Source organism: Arachis duranensis, chromosome 5 (genome assembly GCF_000817695.3).
Source record: "Arachis duranensis cultivar V14167 chromosome 5, aradu.V14167.gnm2.J7QH, whole genome shotgun sequence".
Taxonomy (NCBI): domain Eukaryota; kingdom Viridiplantae; phylum Streptophyta; class Magnoliopsida; order Fabales; family Fabaceae; genus Arachis; species Arachis duranensis.
The window spans coordinates 81,575,848-81,595,433 of record NC_029776.3 but is presented as its reverse complement, the minus strand read 5'-3'; the positions used below and the strand labels follow the sequence as shown (position 1 = coordinate 81,595,433).

The window sequence follows — 19,586 nt, the reverse complement described above, 5'->3', positions numbered from 1 at the left end:
CAACCTCATAGTTATCAATTAAAACTTTTTCAATGTAAACAATTTTTATTGGTCGTACAAATAATTAACTTTTCTAAACAAAATTTATGAACTTATGATAAACCTACTTTCATATGCAAGAAAGGGACTCATAGAAAAAGTTATTATATTTATTAAATGTGTTCGATATATAGTGAACACTTTTGCAACAAGATTCTTCTTGCAACTGTATACATCACAAGAAAAATTATGATGATTATTCATTCAACCCTACTTTTACATGCATATTCAAATTAAACTACAGACCTAATTCCATTATTGTAAGAACTAGACTCTATGAACACAACATCAAAAGGTTCACCATTAGTGAGATACAAACGCCTTCCACTTTCACCATTCTTATTAAACCTTCCAATATCCACACAATTTGATTCATAACAGAACGCAAGCTTGTACCCGAATCTGGCCCTTTTAATGGTAAATGTTCCTACGATAACATGCAGGTCATCAGGATCATGGTCCTCGGGACCACCAATGCCCACACAAGCTTTCTCGATTTCATTGTCAAAAAGGAGAATCCACTTGGAAGATTCTACGCATTTTGGCTTCTTTGTGAACTCTATTTCCAGGGGAGTATTCTCGTAAATCTCGAGGGTACTTATTCCGTAAATTTCATAGGGATGCCGTTGACAACTTCAGAATAATCTTGAAGGACAGTAACTGGACACGTTGACTTTCCGGTTGTGTCGAGCTTCACTCCGCCGCCGGGTGGGCCGGCTACAGATGGCAAGATACACTACACCACATCCGGTAGATAGCAGCGGTTATGTGTAGAATTAGCAGTGGTTTGTAACCGCTGTCAAACAGATAGCAGCGGTTGATAAATTCGCTGAAAGATAGTGTGCGGCTAAACCCTTAGCAGCGGTTATAAATAACCGTTGGTACAACCGCTGCTAGATGGTATTTTGCAGTGGTTTCATCCACTACTAAATCGTGAAAATATGATTTAAGGGAGATTGCAGTAGTTGTCAACCGCTGCAAAATGCCATACGTTAACTAATCCTATTATGAATATAGCAGCGGATTTAAAACCGTTGCCAAATGTCGAGTAACACTTTTTTTTAAAAAAAATAGAATTTATAATAAAATATGACACCTCTTTTATTCTTTATATGTTAATCCACTCAATTGCGTTAATTTATTAAAATAAGCAATAGCCAATCCAAAAATAACACACGAAACAAAACATAATTAATTTTGCAAAGGTGAATCATTATAATGATAACTTGCATCCAGTGCATCCATTACCGTAAACTACAAATAAAGTCAACAAAATAAAAAACTACAAATAAATATCTCAAAAGTCATTATGAAAGTAAATAATAAAAGGGTATTCCGCTTCCTACACTGATAAATTAAATTATTAGTGCCCACACATCATCTTGAATGGGATGAGGTTGGTGCACCTCTCAAAGAATCCAAATCCGCAGCTATTTCAGGTGGCAAATTACCTCTTTGCTGCTGGATTACGTGTGTCAACAAATTTTCCATTGTCTGTATTTTTGCCTTCCCTTTAGCTACCTCTATCTCCATTCTCTGTCTTTTTGCCTTTTCCTCTGCTGTTGCTACCTTGAGTTCTGCTGTCTCCGCCTTGAGTTTTGCTGCCTCCGCCTTGAGTTTCACAATCTCCATCTGATACTCCTCAATATGTACACTGTAGTCTGACTGCTCTGGAATGTTACGAAAACACCGACTTGGACATGTACCAATACCGAGTCCACGAACTTTTCCTGGGTGCTCCTTGCCAAGCACTTGTACAAGGGAATCATTCTATGAAAATGCCTTGCTAGAGGGGTCTTGGCTCTCAATAAGTTCAATTGCTTCCTGCAAACATGTGAGGTCTGGATTTACACTAATCTAAATTCAATGATAGTAATTGCAAAGGGAAATTTGAAAAAGTAATGAACATAATTTACCCCAACCAAACGCGCTTCTTCATTCATATAATTTCCATTCTTTTTTTTGACTTATGGTCTATCCCTCTCCTCTCCCAATAGGGCTTCCTTGTCGTTGCTCCTATAACAATCATCAACACACATTTTTATTAAAGACAACACTGTATTACCAGACACACGTCAATATTCTTAAACTAAAGTTAAATTAATTACTTCTTCGTGTCTCTTTCTTGCCATCGTTTTAGAACCTCCGGTGTGTGTGTCTTTTTGCTTTGAACGATTAACGGCATTTATTCTACACTTCTCCTACACATAAAATGAAGAAAAATAAATGTTATCGGGATAAATTACTACGCTGTTAATGATTTGCCAACATATAATAATTAACCACCTCAAACAGACTTATGTATTATCAAAAGACATACTTTATGACATCAACAATTCTCGACAACCAAAATTCACAGTAGTCAACTACAAGAAAACCCAACATACACTATCCTTCTCTAATTTACGAGAATAAAACAAATAAAATAGAAAACCAAAGAAATTCACCTATTAAAGGAGAGTTGCATCACCGAAAAAACAGTATCCCCATAGAAAGGAAACAATGAAATAATGTCTCAAGACAAAATTAAAACCACATAAACATTCAAAATATCAAACTTTGGACGGTAACATAATCAACTTGTGCAAATGTGGTCCAAATTTATTTTCCTCAGACATTTTCAAATAACCGAAAATCATAAATAATAGCTAGTCACTCTCTAATTAATAGCAGTAGGAGCATCTTTAACATTCTCATGAGGTTTATAAGTTTTATCATTATTATTGTTAGTATTATTACTACAGTTATTAGTTACATTGCTATACACGAAGGATCAGATTAATTGGGGATTAAGCTGTATAATTATATACTACAATTTAAACTATACAAAAAATTCCTTAGAAATTTATCGAATATTCTATAAAAATCCGTATAGTCGATTTCATGTGTGTGCGTCTTAATCTTTCCTTCTATTGTTCATTTAATATGTAAAAAAACAGCAATTTACACCGAGCATTGGTAGCGTCTTACTTTATCAAGCAAAAGAGTAAACATTACCTTAACTTGATCATACGCATGCTCCTTAGAAGCCTTGCTCATTGTCTTCCAACTCTTTGCACAAATTGGTAATTGTTGAAAATCAGACCCCAATGTCCCCAATAACCCGCTCAATAAGCCCGCTGCCTGACCAACTTGTTGCAACTCTCTGTTATGGTGTAGAATGATCTTCTTTCCAGAAGGAAGTGCTAATGTCTCCTTAACAGTCAGCTCCATAGAAGAGATAACACGATTTTCTAACAGCAATGAACAAACTTCAAATGCTATTTTACTAAGAGAGTATAATGCACGAAAAAGAATCATTATATTTACTAAGAAGCAAGCATCAGAAGAATACCTATGACATCAACAACCCAATAATTAGTGTCCTTTTTTTTGCTGTTGGCATTGCCTTGACGTTCAACTTCATGTGTGGCAAACATGTTGTCTAGATGGTTATCAAATGACTCGATCTCATCCGCTTCCGGGTCATAGTCTGCGTCTTTTGAATGGTCATCTACACCTTCATGTGAATCCGGTGGATGCTTTCTATTTGTCGCAAGAGCTCGAGCGTCCCCAATGTCACCTGACGAATCTAACCGTGTTTCATTGCGAGGTGGTCGAAAGGGTACAGCGTTAACACGGGATTGTCGAGCACCGTTGCCTGAACGCGGAGGTGGAGGGGCTCTTGCACGTCGCTGTGCACTTGAAGTACCTGCTCCCGTATCATGCATTCCATCCGTTTGCTAAAAACAAAGTTGTTAGAACATCAATTTATTTTATTCGATTTTTCCACAAATTATATTGAAGAAGTGTATACACTAAAAGGAAAATGAACATTTTAAATAAGTGGTGCATGAAATAACTCACCGGATTAGCGTGGGTTTGACTATTAGGGCCAGCTACAATTCCGGCTGCATTACTAACGGTGTACCGAGATTTCCTTGGCATTTGATTATTCCTTTACACAACACAAGGTCATTAGAGAACCAGCAATAGAACGTCAATGGAAAACCAAATAGTGCAAAATGACTATACCAATTATATCAATCAAGTTTCAAACAACATTTAAGACATTATATAGTAATTTTGTTGCTGAATAATAATAAATAAATGAAATTAAATAATCAATTCAAAGTTTGTTATCAACTTTCAAAGGTGCTAATAAAGGAGACAAACTCGGTGGTGTTAAAGATGACATGGCAACAACTTTTCATCCCCAATAAACATTTGTCTAAGTAAAATGAGAAATTAGTGTAACCTTAGCAAATCGAGCATTAGAGAAGTTGTTAAATAGAAACTTTTGAGATGTAAATATCTATCGTATTAAATTTTCCCTAAACTAGTCATGCCCAGTGTTGAGGCCGTAAAAAAAGATTGGGGGTAAGACTCATTAAAAATTGATACTTATTCAACCTTTCTATAGCAACAACTTTTTTAGGTATCTCTAATTAATTTTGTAAATGTTGGAAACGTCTGATTGGTACGTAACAGGTCTATCTTGCATGTAAAGAAGCAGATCATCAATAACCAAAGGGAGAAAAATTCAGTATCATAACATTTGGGTAGGGGTCGCCATGGTTTGGATTTTCAAAAATCCAAACAAGATCCACTTTAGAACCAATTTTATAGTTCGTGATACCAAATTGGAACCGGATTAAAAAGAGCCACAGGTTTAAAATGGGTTTGAAGAAACAAAAACCTATTTCATAGCGGGTTTAATATTTAAATCTGGTGTCACTTATTAACCAGATGTTAAATCCAGTTTTTTAATATCGAAATTAAAAATCCAATTTTAAATCTAGTTTTAAAATATCCAAATTTAAAATCTGGTTTTATTTTTAACATCAAATTTTAATACCAGATTTTTTAACCAAAAAGCCAGTTTTAATCAAAGTCTGGTTTTTTTATCCCTCCCTGTCCAAACCAGAGGAACAATGAAAGCCAACAAAAAAACAACAAAGCTTCTAATTAGCTTATAATTTTCATGTGGACAGAATTTAAAAAAAAATCCAGATCAACATCATCAAAAAGGGATAGCAACATTTCAGATTTCGAGGTAAACAAAAAGCATCAAAGGACGCAAACAAAAAAGTGAGCAGAAAAAAACACAAAGAACAATAGAATCTTCGAGGCAATGGATGAATGAATAACAATAACAAAATCATATCTTGTTCCTAAAGGTAAAAACACAATCACAATCAACACAGATTAATAGTTGGAGAAAGAACTAATTTTCAAAATCAGATAATCAAAATGCAGCTCAACCTCAAGAATCCCAGCAGCAATATGTCAACAATATATCAGATAAGCGAACAAACTGCAATTCAAACTCAAGAATAGCATGATTGTATGATGAACATAATTATAAACAGCAATGTTTACGCACAATATAGTTGAATCGGTAAGCACATGGCAGCAAAATCAGCATTGATATAGTGGATAAATAGGATCACACAATCTCAATAATTACAGCAACAACCATAAGTCCATTTTCAATATATAGGTCCAAAATATGAACTTCTCATGTAACGACTTCAGTAGAGATAGAAAAGTACTGGTCCATTTATAATAACATTATTTTTTTTGGGTCTCATTTATTCAGAGTTCAAATAATACAATTTAAATTTGAAAAGGGTTCAAATTCTGGGTTAGACTGAGGGAGAGTGTGTATGTTCTGTAAGACCAAAAAAAATAGAGAGAGACAAATATATAAAAGACATTAATAGATAAAAATAAATAAGTAAATAAATCGGGGAGGAGAATTTTGGCCACAAAAGTGTTTGCCTCATGTTAATTCAAAGATGAATGAAGAAATTTGAGAAGTTGGGCCGAAGTGTGTTCGCTCCAAAATCAAATAATTAACCAAATTATTCAAACTTAGTAAAATTAAACAGGAAAATAGACCAGAATCTGGAAGAATAGAACTATAATAGGGCAAAAAGAAAGGGGACAGGGGTGCTGCAACGGCGGTGGATGGAGGATGCAAATACAGGCAGCAGGCGCCGGTGTGCTGGAACTGTGTCAGAACTCTGTGGAAAGAAGAGAATCTAGCAGCTCCTACTTTGTAGTGCTTGTGCTATAACTGCTTGTTTTGCTTGTGCTGGAACTCCGTGAAAAGAAAATAAAAAATTTTTGAATGAACAATTTGGAGAATAAAAATGATAACAACGTGACCCATTCCTTATCTTTGTTGTTTGGAACTATGTTGCAGTAACAACATAAAAACATTATGAAAAAAAGCTAATGCAAAAGACAAAAATCTGTTACATAGGAGAAATCATCATCAAACTAATCATGAATTGAAGAAAGATATAAACAATATAAACTAATTACATGAGAGTGAAAAAGGAACAATGATGGAAAATTTAGTCACCTTAAGTGACTGGGCAGAAATATAGAACCAAAAATCACGGTTTCGTTATCACTTCAACCCTTTGGTTAAATTTAAGAGCCTTCTTCTCAATGATTAAAAGGACATGATTATTGTGTAGAGGAATAAGCTCAATATTCGTGCAAAATCTATCTAAAATAAGAATTATAAAGTGGTTCGGGGTGAAGGAGGCGCAGAGTAGGTTATGCAGAGGGGAGACACTGAATGCTAAAATATTTGGTGGTTTTTGAAATCCTAACAACTTCATCTCAATCAAATTTTCCGGCTTTTACTTAACTATCTTATTTGATTTCAAATTTTGCTAAAACGTTGGGTGGTTTTTTGAAATCCTAACAACTTAATCTCAATCAGATTTTTCGGCTTTTACTTAACTATCTTATTTGATTTCAAATTTTGCTAAAACGTTGGATGATTTTTTGAAATCCTAACAACTTCATCTCAATAAGATTTTTCGGCATTTACTTAACTAGCTTATTTGATTTCAAATTTAAATTTTTCTGTTATTTGAGTTGAGTAGCCCTTTTCTCCTACTACTTAATTTAACATTTTATTTAATCAAGTTATCCTTCTATTTAATTATTTGTAACTGAAAAAAAGCCTTCTTTTCAAAAATAGACTGTAAATCCGGAGAATATAGGCAAATTCATTTTTTCTTTTACTTATCTTCAAAACAGACTTGATAATATCTTATATTTTAAATGAGTTTGGTCGACTATACAATAACAGATTTCACTTAAGTATAATTGTAAACTCATTATCTCCACTCTTCTTCTTATAAAATTTTGGGTTCCAACAACAGTCGTCTGTGGGTTTCATCAATTTCCAACTACACATTCTTCTAGGTACCACCATTTTCATTGTTAAACACTAATCTCCTTTCCAATTGTTATAATCAAGGTTTTGTTGTACTTAATTTTCCAAGTAATTCAAAATCTCATTACTAGAGTTATGTAACTATTTCTTTTCATTCGTATGACAATATTGCTTGTTTTTTCCTATTAGCTCTGGTTTCGTCTTTAAGATTAATTGCTATACTTCAAACTAACTCTTTAAACTCTATACCCTGAAACTCGTTAGTTATTAGGTGCTTCACCTAAATTTTTTAATAGGTTTCTTAAATTTCTCCTACACAATAAGAAAACTCCAAATGTATTTAAATTTATCGCATCGTCTTAAAGTTATTTTTGCCAAAAAGTTTTAACATGGAAAGCTTTATTGCAATAATGCTAGTCAGTGTGTATGTCCTCAGAGAGCTAATCAATAGAAACATTCAAATAAAAAAAAATTACAACACAGCAACAACACAACAAAGTTTCAGAAGAACATTTAAAACACAGCAACAACACAACACTTATAGGAATATTGAAAACAAAGCAACACAGAAAGAAATATCTAACAATCAGCATTCTCGGGTGCTCTAAATTGAACGTGTATGCTTAAATTGCCAAAGGGTAAGTTTCACTTGGAAATTTAAGAACACCCAAACAAAGGAAACTTCAATAACAGCTTAAATCCAAATTCACAATCCCTTTAAATTTAAGCAACAAGCAACTTGAGAACTAAAGCAAGCTTAACAAGGTTCAGCAATGAACTAAAGCATTAATTTTTAGATAGTTTAACTAAGAAAAATCAGCAAATCATACAACCAATCAATCCAAAATAAAACCAAAACTATAATACACAACAGGAGCAAATTTAACTAATGATTTAAAATTTCAATCTCAGTAGCACTGACAGAATAAAAAAATTGAATATTGCATAAAGAAAAAGATAGAAAAAATTGAATACAGCAGAATACTCAAAGTCAACATACATTTGATTAATCATATAAGAAACAAAATAAAAAATTAAAAAAACAAGAAGGACAGAAGAAATGAAGTCTGAAGAACACAATGCCAGAACCAAAAATGAAAAGTTGAAAACAATGCCAGAAAGTAGAAACCCAGAACTTACCCGCGACGTGAGTGACCCACGACGTGAGTGAGCAGCGACGGTGAGTGGCCCGCAACGGTGCATGACCCGCGACGGTGAGTGACCCGCGACGGTGACTGGCCCACGACGGTGACTGGCCCGCGACGAGGCTAATGTGGGCGGCGCTCTTTTCTCCCCTAGGTTAAGCAACTAGGGATTTTGGTTTCTATGAGAGAGTGAGACAGATGGGAGAGAGGGTCGGGTGTTTTGGGGGGTGGGGTTTTCTTTTTTTTTCCTTTATTTAGAGAACCGGTCTTTTGATAAATCTAACCGATTCAATCGGTTCACCTAATTATCTTATATTATTGTGATATAATATAATCATATTAAATTAATTTTTGTGATAAAACTATTTGGAAAATTTTTGATGAATTTCTTAAATGTTTTGGACATTATTTTATATCTACTTACTATGTTACATCTTTTTGATACACTTTTCAAAATATTTTTTTGGCATCATTGACTTATAAACATATAGTGCGTAATTATTTATGTGTTCTTGTTGTTGGCTTGCAATTTTTCTTGAGGTTTTTTTTCTTTTATTTTGAATTTATTCATCTTAAGTCACCAAAAAAAAATTATTAACAAATTATAGTTATTTATATGTTACATAACTTGAGTAAAACATGTTATTATTAATAAAAAATTGAGAGACTAATTTAAATAAATAAGTATATACATATACGTATTAGCAATTTAAAATATTATTTAAATATATGTTCTAAATATTTGAATGACAATTAAAGTAAAAACTTAAAGTTTAACTAGAACATAAATTTCATTTAATTCAAATTATATTATATTAGATCGACATAATTTGAAAACTAAATTTAAAATAGCACGGTACAAATCAAGCATTTGCATAAAATTTATTTATGTGTGTTTTTTGGTGTACAATAGACATGGACAAAACCTAGATTCTTAAGCCACGAGATAGCATAGAATATAGACGAGGACTTAATAAGTTCCTAGACTTTGTATTTGCGAATGCATCGTCGGATAACATGATAAAGTGTCTATGCCCTCAATGTGGGTTTCAATTTATGCAAACAAGAGAGGATGCGTACGACCACCTGTTGAAAAAGCCTTTTCCTCCTAGATATACTTTGTGGTTGCGTCATGGTAAAAAAGTAGCTGAGGATATATCTATTGGCACACCGATACTTGAGAAAGTTACAACTGAGGAAAATCCATATCTTCAAATGGTGCATGAGGCATTTAACTTCACAATGCCTCCTGGAGGTGAGGAGACCACAAAAGGGGATCTTGTAGAAGACGATGATCTGGAGTTTCCATACTTGTACGATGGTCCAAGTCGCGAGGCAAAGGATTTTACCGATCTTCTTGCGGATGGAGCGGAGGAATTATATCCTGGCTGCTCGAAATACTTAAAGTTGTCTTTTCTGGTGAAACTGTATCACATTAAGTGTATGTGCGGGGTGAGTGACAAGGCTATGTCGATGATCTTGGACTTATTGCAGGATGCATTCGAGCAAGCCAAACTCCCATCCACTTTCTATGAAGCAAGGAAAACTATACGAAAGTTGGGAATTAAATACAAAAAAATTGATGCATGCCCGAATGATTGCATGTTGTATTGGGGTGATGATGAAGATGCGACCAAATGCAAGCAGTGTGGGACTTCACGATGGAAGCAAAAAACACGAAAGGGTTCCGTTACGAAACTCAAAATACCGGTCAGGAAGAACGGAAAGCCTCTCCCAGCAAAAACTCTCCATTACTTTCCTCTTATACCACGACTGCAACGGTTATTTATATGTAGCAAGACTTCAACTGACATGGTATGGCATAAAGAGTCTGATAATAATGATGGGTACTTGAGGCATCCAAGGGACGCTAAAGCATGGAAAGAATTTGATGCAAAGTATCCATGTTTTTCCAACTATCCGCGCAATGTTTGTTTAGCTTTAGCTAGTGACGGATTTAATCCTTTTGGAAATATGAGTACGAAGTATTCCATTTGACTTGTGATTCTTATTCCGTACAATCTTCCTCCATGGCTTTGCATGAAACAAACATCTTTTATCCTATCTATGATTATTCCCGATCCTAAAATGCCAGGTAATGACATAGATGTATATCTGGAGCCCTTGGTGGATGAGTTAAAGCAATTGTGGGATGGTGTTGAAACTTATAATGCTAATAAGAGGACCACTTTCAAGATGCGTGCGGCGCTAATGTGGACTATTAGCGATTTTCTGGGGTTGGGAAATTTATCTGAATGGAACACGTACAGTGGGTTAGCATGTCCGAACTGTAATGTGGACGCTAAGCCTCAGCGACTAACATTCAGTCGAAAATGGTGTTACATGGGACATCGCCGCTTCTTGACTCAAAGCCATAAATATAGACTAGACCGTAGTTGATTTGACGGACAAGCTGAAAGCAGGGATCCACCAAAGAAGTTTTTTGGAATAGATGTCTTAAGGCAGCAGTGTAGCATGCAAGTATCGTTTGGGAATAACTCAACTCTGACAGCCAAAAGAAGACGCATTGGTGAATATGCAGATCAAGATGAGTCATATTAGAAAAAGAGGAGTTGTTTTTTGATCTCCCGTACTAGAAGGATCACATGTTGCGTCATAACCTTGACGTGATGCACATAGAGAAAAACATTTGTGACAATGTGGTCTTCATGATCTTAAACGATAGCGTCAAATCAAAAGATAATCTTAAAGCTCGCAAAGATTTACAAAGCATGGGCATAAAGCCTGAATTGTGGCCGGATGAAGGTGGTAAATATTCTTCAGCAATCTTCACAATGTCAAATCCACAGAAGGATGTATTCCTGAAGACTCTACAGTGGTCTTTCCAAATGGTTACTCGAGCAATATTGCTCGTTGTGTTGACATCCGGCAGCGCAAGTTGTATGGGTTGAAGAGTCACGACTGCCACATTCTAATGGAACAATTACTTCCAATTTTGGTGAAGAATGCATTGCCAAGTCCGGTATCGACTGTGATTGCGAATCTGTCCTCATTTTTTCGAGAACTCTGTGGAAAGGCTGTAAATCCTATGCAGCTTGGTGCCCTTCAAAATCATGTTGTGCAAACTCTGTGTCAGATGGAAATGATTTTCCCTCCATCCTTCTTTACTGTCATGGTTCACCTTACGGTGTATCTCGTTGATGAACTAAAACTTAGTGGCCCAGTACATTATCGGTGAATGTATCCAATAGAAAGGTTAGCTTGCTACTGAATGCATTTAAGACCTTTTGTTTTCAATTTCGTTACATATTTACTAAGCGTTATGTCGACTTTATGTAAAAGGAACTTAGGACGATTGAAGCAATACGTGCGTAACATGGCACAAGCAGAAGGCTCAATTGCGGAGGGCTATTTATCCGAGGAGATTTTGACATTCTGCTCCAGATATTTGGATAACATTGAGACTAGAATCAACCGACCAACGCGAGTTGACGATCAACCTATGGATATTACAAACAATACAGGAAGTACTATGTTCCCAGAAATTGGAAAAGCTTTAGGGGCTGTTTCACATTTTGTACTGACCCCAATGGAAAGAGATTAGGCACATCGTCATGTGCTAGTCAATTGCGAGGCCGTTGCTCCATTTATTGAGTAAGTATGCACATGTAATCATTAAGCAGAATGTAACCCATTTCAAACACTCATTCTTTAGACTAATTTCTTGTTATGTCATAAAGTACATTTAGGGAAGAAACCAAGCGAAAATTACGGGATCAAACAAGGTCGCAATCTAAGATAGACCGTGTTGTGCATGCAGAATTTTCTCGTCGGTTCAAGCGTGAGGTTCGTAGAAATTTAAGCTAAACACCTTATTTGTGACCTATTTTTTATAAATTATGAATTCTAGTGTTTTATATGAACAAACTATAATTTATGGTGCTAGGTTCGAATGTACAGTACTGTACATTCGAAAGAAATGAAGTTGCTGGCATGTGGTCCCATGCTTCAGGCAAGACGTTTTGGGGCGTACAACGTCAATGGGTACAAGTTTAGAACTATCACAAAGGAAGACGTGTTGAAAACACAAAATAGTGGAGTTTATGTCTCATCCAATACAAGAAGTTATGCCAGCATGTGTGACAATAGAATGGCTGTTGGTAGTGTTCCATAATATGGAAAAATTGTGGACATAATCGAACTGATCTACAGCTACCATTTCACAGTGGTTTTGTTCAGATGTATTTGGGCTGATATAACTACAGGCAGAGGAATCAAACAAGACCATCTGGGCCTTACCAGCGTTAATTTCACTCATCCAATTCACACCGGTGATCGAGAAGAGGATGAACTGTACATATTGGTATCAGAATCCAATCTCGTGTACTATGTACGTGATGAAGTAGATCAAGAATGGAGTGAGTGGTTCATGTGAAACCACGAGACTTGTATGACATAGGAGGAGAGAATGAAGAAGTTGAAGCTACTTTTTCTCCACAGCCCGGGGTGAACATGTTAGTAGCTGGTGACATCAGTGATTTACAGTTGACAAGGGATGATGATATAGAAGACCCAACAGAAGATGTTTCTGATAACATCGATCATGTGGCATAGTGAAAATATGGCAAAACATATACATCATTTTATAGAACATTTGTGTGTGTCTAATAATTTTAATAGTGTTTATGATGTATGCAGTTTGCTGGTAACATTAGTATCTCACTTTTTGTCTTTGAATTAAGTTTTCATTTCAAGTTGAATTTCATGAATACACCAGTTCCTTATTTCTTCCAACGATTTTTTGCTTTTCAAAGTTAGTTGTCAAGGCTTTGTTGTTCTCATCATCATTGTTATTGTTCTTAACCTCCAATAAAGAAAATTATGACATCGAGTAAATTATCTTGAATTATAGTATTGTTATCATTGACAAATATAGTTAATATAAAATGGTGTTGTAACATGAGAAATGAAATCGGAGGATTTCTCATCATGCTGTGCAGGCACAACATTTGCTAACGAAATAGCTATGGCCTCTCCATTCTCTTCATTGAAACATGCAATTGCGGTTGTCAGAGACATATGGTTACATAAGTTGAATGTTAGGTCTTGGTTGGAGGCTATATCAGGACGATCTTGTTCTAATGAATACTTGGAAACGGCGAACAAAGCTACTGTGCAGGTCTGTTCATAAGCCGTACCCTTAAACACTTGACTTAAACATTATTTGAATGATAAGTATTTTAAATTGCTATATGCTTACAACATTTATCCAGTGATAGTTGTTACGTTCATGCTAAAATTTTTTAGGAACTTCATGAATGAGGATCAAGGTACGAGGAAAAATTTGGCTATGTTATTGTGATATTTGTAGCTGGTAGGACATCTGAAGACATGCTTCCTGAATTAAAGGTTGGAAATAAATTTCTAGCACAGAAAGTGAATTACAGAGACACAATATGCTTTACAAAATAGACCATCAACTATACATTTTATTATGGTGCAGATGCGCTTTAATAACTCGTATGGTGTTGAGTTGGAGATTGCTTCAAAAAAGGAATTGAAGTATATAGAACGTGCTATCAGAGAGTTTCTTTCCAAGAAATCTGTCCAAACTACCGACGAAGGAGACGGTAATAGTTAATTTTGTATTTGTTAATTTTGAAAGTTCTCTTTCCATAATTCCGTAATTTTTTCCTTAATAACTAGAATGACTCGGAAGTTATCATTCTTTTAATTAAGTACATTTATATGTTGTTTGTTGCATGTTCATATATTCAGTGTCAGCTAAATATTCAGGCAAAATAGTTGCTGACACTCTAGATGGAGCAGACACTGATTCAGAAGACGATTTAGATGCTATCTCCGCCGGTGGAAATGACATCTCCAGGGATGTTGAGCTTAATAAGGTTCCAAAAGAAGACAATGAAACTTTAAACACCCAACATAGAGAAGATGTCGTACATGCTGCAAAAAGGGGTTTCGATCTGAACAAGTTGCCATGGTTTGGAGATGACTTATCAAATCCGTTATCTCGTCACTGCAGCGCTTTTTTGACAGAGTATTTCTGGCCAGGTCAATACGATGTTGATGAGAAATTTTGACTAAACTTGTTTGTCTACTTTGTAATTCTGATTTTTATGCTCCATTGAACTTTGTTCTGATTATATGAATTCGGACGTTCACTTGATTTTTATGTTACCAGTTATGGTTAAATACAAACTCAAAATGGCTGATACAACAAGAGAAAACCTGATTCGTAAATTCATTTAGTTATTCATGTATAAATATATTTTTTAATAACTGAATTATTTTTTATTTATTTAATGCATTAATTAAGTTGCAGTATTTAAAACATGTTTTTTCATTAAAAAAAGCGAGGACTAGAATAGTTATAACAAGGCAATAATGTTTATACAAAAAAATTCAAGTTAAAAATAATATTGCAGTGGTTGGAAAAAAATCGCTGCAAAACGAGTATCAATGTATTCAACAATTGGACATTTAGCAGGGGTTACAGAAAAATCGCTGCAAAATGAGATTATTTAGCAGCGTCCCCTGAAACCGTCATAAGAACCGCTGCAAAATGGGTACATCTTGCAGCGGTTACCGAAAAACCGCTGCAAAATAAGCTCATTTGGTAGCGTTCCCTAAAACTGTTACAAGAACCGTTGGCAGAATCTATTTAGCAGTGGTTTTATAAAACCGCTGCTAAATAACCGCTGCTATCTGCCGAATTTCTTGTAGTGATATAGTACTGGCGACCGGGGAAAATGGGGTTGCCATTTGTGTCCAGAACTTGTTGAGCAAAGGCCAAGGGAAATGCAAAGAAGAGGAAGAGAGAAACTAGTGCCGCCTTCATTGTGTCTACACTACTATTGACTAAATTGAAAGAAATTTATTGAGGTTAAGTTGTTGTTTGTGACGTGTTGTGGAGTTTGAATCGTCTTTAAGTAGTCTTAGGTGTATAAGATAGAAGAATGCAATATGGCAAAAGGAGCATGCATACTTGTGGTAGGTGTAGCTAAGGGTGTGCAACGTATCTTTGTCAAGATGGATTTCTTTTCACTTCAATATGCATGTATCAACTAATTAACCCATCATGATAATTGTCGAATAAAGAGTGTTAGAGAGCGAGCAGAATTTGTGATGTTTAATCATCAATTAGTCCTTATCAATATTTTTAATGATGTGAGATGGCATCTAATAGTGTAGGATTAATCATTTTTTTATGATTAAATGTTGGCCAAATTTTAACAAAAATGCTAGTCCCTAGACTTTTTTTTGTCGAATATTAGATGTATCTACATAATTGTGGGTATGTATTTATTTATTTTTTGAATATTTGATTTTATAATATATATTATCAAAATTTTAAAAAGTTTAAACTTGGAATCTTTATTATAGAAAAAAAAATTAACTTAAAAAAATTGTTTATACAAAATTTATTTTTTAGGCTTAAAGAAAGATATTATTATATAAGATGCGTTAGATAAATAATTATTTTAAAATAAGTAATTTATACGCAAATAAAGAACATTCGATACATAAATAATCAAGGTAGAGAAAAATTTAATGACTAACAATTTTAATTCATATTGGACAATATTTTTAGTTTACGGTCTAATATTTTTAATTTAATAGTCTAATATTATTTTTTTGGTCAATATCTTTAAATATTATGTACTAATTGTTAATGAGTTATAATCCGAATGGTATAAATAAATAAATCATTCGACTAATTTAAATTGGTTAAATACAAAATCTTATTTATATACATGTCTAAATGCACGAAATTTGAATTTTTTAAATTTTATTTTAGAAAATAAAATGTAATTTTTTATTATTTATTTTATAAGTAAAATAAAAAATATAAAAAAAGCTATTTAAAAATAAAAGATTATATTTTATTTTTTAAAATAAATATTTAAAATTTAAAAGATGTACTCGGGCTGTATGTCTTCTGTGCCGTTGCTAGAGAGCATAGTTGTCAAAACCGAACCGGTGATCGAACCGGTCAGGTTACTGAGTTACTGGGTCATTGGTTCAACCGGTGGGTCACTGGTTGAACCGGTTAACCCGGTCCCACATAAGTAAAACGTATAAAATAGCTAAAAACTTAAAAATTAACAGTTAAAAAACATATCTCCAATAACATTTTAATAAACATTAAGTCTCAAATCCTAAAAATAAGTAGTAATATGAAAATAAACATAATGTGAACGTGGTAACATGGCCGAGGATTCATGAAGAAGAAGATGGGTCCAAACACTTCAAGCCTGCCGCTGTGGTCCCATAGAACATGCTGACATGAGCATTCATAGCCACAGAAACTATTTCATCAGTAATTCAGCAAACAATGAGCTGAATCTTAATAGATATGGCTCCCTACAAGTTGTTCCTTCTGGACATACTGCCAAGTCACCTGTTTTCCACACACCAAATCACAATCTTGTTTTCTATCCCTTGTGAGTTTAACAATCCTAATTGGAGCTATGAATTCTGACACCTTACTCAAGCTATATGTGACTGCAATCAAAGGCTTAGCCAAACAAGTGCTTAAGAAAACAGGATCAAGGAGTGTCCTATGTGTGCAAACATATATAACACTAATCTCCAAGAATAATCCACAACAACAAGCCACTAGCTACTAAGAATAATATACAACAGCAACCAACATATATAACACTATAACAGATAATCAACAATCAACAATCTAACAACAATGGATAATCAAACGGAAAAATATGTGGAAGTATTCGTGTTCTCATCTGCCAACATACAGAATCAATCTACAATAATCAATTAATTCTGCCTATCAGTACTAAATCAAACAGAAAAACATGTGAAAGTAATGCCAACATACAAAAATCAAACAGAAAAACATGAGGAAGTATTGCCAATATACAAAAATCAAACAGAAATCAAAGTATCAAACATATGTAAACAACCAATTTGGGTAAATTCTAACAGAAATCAAACAGAAACCAGCATACATAATCAATCTACAATAATCAATTAATTCTAAGTTTCTAACTATCAGTATTCAGTAGTAGTTCATTAATAAATTATTGAAAATTAACTTCAAAAAATGAAAAAATTAAAACTACATACTTGGACGGCTGGACGGCTAGACCCTGGAGGGATGGAAGGATGAGCAAAGCAGAGAAGAGGGAGACAGAAGGTGGCGACTCACGACTGATGACCTGGAGGCAGTAGGTGACGAGGAGGCGACTGCTTCTTCGCAGTGGTGAGTGGCGCACGAACTCTGGCTGAAGCTGCTGGCTGCTGGGTCTCCGCGCCGGCGACGAACTGAAGCAGAGTAGCAGACTCTCTATCTCTCAGCTATCAGCTCTCATGGAATCATGGTGGTCTCTCATGGCCAAAGTAACCGTTTAGGAAGGGAAAGGAGGGAAACAAGGGATGGATGCAGTGAATGAGGGTATGAGACGGATGGAGGCTAGGGTTAGTTTCAGCAGCAACTCTTTTTATTTTTTTTTTAATTGTTATTAGGAGACGGCGTCGTTTCCAGCGAAAAGGAAAAAAAGGTTCAAACTGGCTCGGGTTAAATGAAACCTGCCGGTTCGCCGGTTCTTACCAAACCCGGCCAGTTCAATCTGGGTCATTCCGGTTTGATTTCTTGTCTGATTATATGTTTCGTTCGGACTGGTTATAGCACCGGTTCACTAATTTTTTGGTCTGACTAGCCGAATCGGTCCGGTTCTGACAACATTGCTAGAGAGATAGGGAAGAGGTGCATGAATTAAAGATGTGGACCCAATTATTAGGTCAAATTTGATGACAATGACCTCGTGTATTTATTAGTTTATAATCATATATTAATGTTGTTGTGCCGTGGAGTTTAATTTGTAGAAAAAAAGTTTTAAATAGTTAATATTTAATTTAAAAATATAAAAATTAATAAATTTTTAAAATTTATCAAAATTTAATAAATTTTGAGTTTTGATATTTGTTTAAAAAGCAAGTTTGACATGTTCCATACTAAAATAAAAAAAATTAAAAAATTAATCATTAATATTTAAATTGGAAAAACTACCATTTGTACCCATGAATTTTGCGAACGCTGACAAAAGTACCCATCAAACAAGAAAACTAACGTTGTACCCATGAAAGATGGGTTTCGTGTGACAATAGTACCCAAATCGTGATTTTTCGTTGACTTTTTAATAAAATTTCCAAATTACCCCTTCTATTTTCTTCCCCAAATTTCAAATTTCACAACCCTCATCCTTCGTCTTCCTCCTCTACTGCTGCCAGCCACCAGGCATGAGCTGACTGATTTTGCCTTCATCCAGAGCCTTCTTGTGCTCCGTGACTTTCAACCATATGCAAACCCTAGTGAAGCTGAAGACGAGGCTGGCAAGGCCACTCCCGAACCCGATCCCAACAATAGCTAAAATAGACAGGCCCCTGGTCTTGATGGGTGGAAGAGGGTAGCCGTAGAGATCCTTGTTCCCCAAGAAGGAGGTAGCGTTGAGGCAGGACAAGTGCCGGTCTGGTTGGACAAAGAAGGTGGTATAGGCCCGGAAAGCCTGTTATTAGAGACATCGAAGGTGGAGATCCTGACGAGGAGGCCCAATTGCTGGGGAATGGGACCAGTGAGGAGGTTATCATGGAGGTCAATGACGTTGAGGTAGGCGCACATTATGAGCTGTGGCGGGATCTGGCCCTGGAGTTGGTTAGAAGAGAGGTTGAGGACGGCGAGGTTGACGAGGGACTGGATGTCGGGAGGGATGGATCCGGTGAGGGCATTGGAGGAGAGGTCGAGTGATTGGAGGTAGGTGCAGTTGGAGAGGAAGGGAGAGATGGTTCCTCTGAGAGAGAGGTTGTTGAGGGAAAGCCTCAAGATGCGGCCATTGTTGCAGGTTGCCCCTTTCAGGTTGGATAGTAGTCGTTCCACAAGGTGGTTGGCAGCAGCAGAAGAAGAAGATGAAGGATGAGGGTTGTGAAATTTGGAATTTGGGGAAGAAGATAGAAGGGGTAATTTGAGAATTTATTAAAAAGTCAATGAAAAATCACGGTTTGGGTACTATTGTCACACGGAACCTATCTTTCATGGATACAATGTTAATTTTCTTGTTTGATGAGTACTTTTATCAGCATTTACAAAATTCATGGGTACAAATAGTAGTTTTTCCATTTAAAGTTTAATAAACCTTTCTGGACCGCTATACTAATAAATCAATTATCGGTTTTTTTGGCCTGAGTCCACAAGACAAAGGCTTATTCTATTAATTTTA

At 35.3% G+C, this 19,586-nt stretch overlaps 2 pseudogenes; both read right to left on the bottom strand.

Annotated features, from left to right (window-relative positions):
* Positions 1–272: 272 nt before the first annotated feature.
* LOC107489775 (kunitz-type trypsin inhibitor-like 2 protein) lies at positions 273–15,187 on the bottom strand (annotated as a pseudogene).
* Positions 15,188–18,590: 3,403 nt separating this feature from the next.
* LOC107489755 (receptor-like protein 44) lies at positions 18,591–19,276 on the bottom strand (annotated as a pseudogene).
* Between the last annotated feature and the right edge of the window lie 310 nt (positions 19,277–19,586).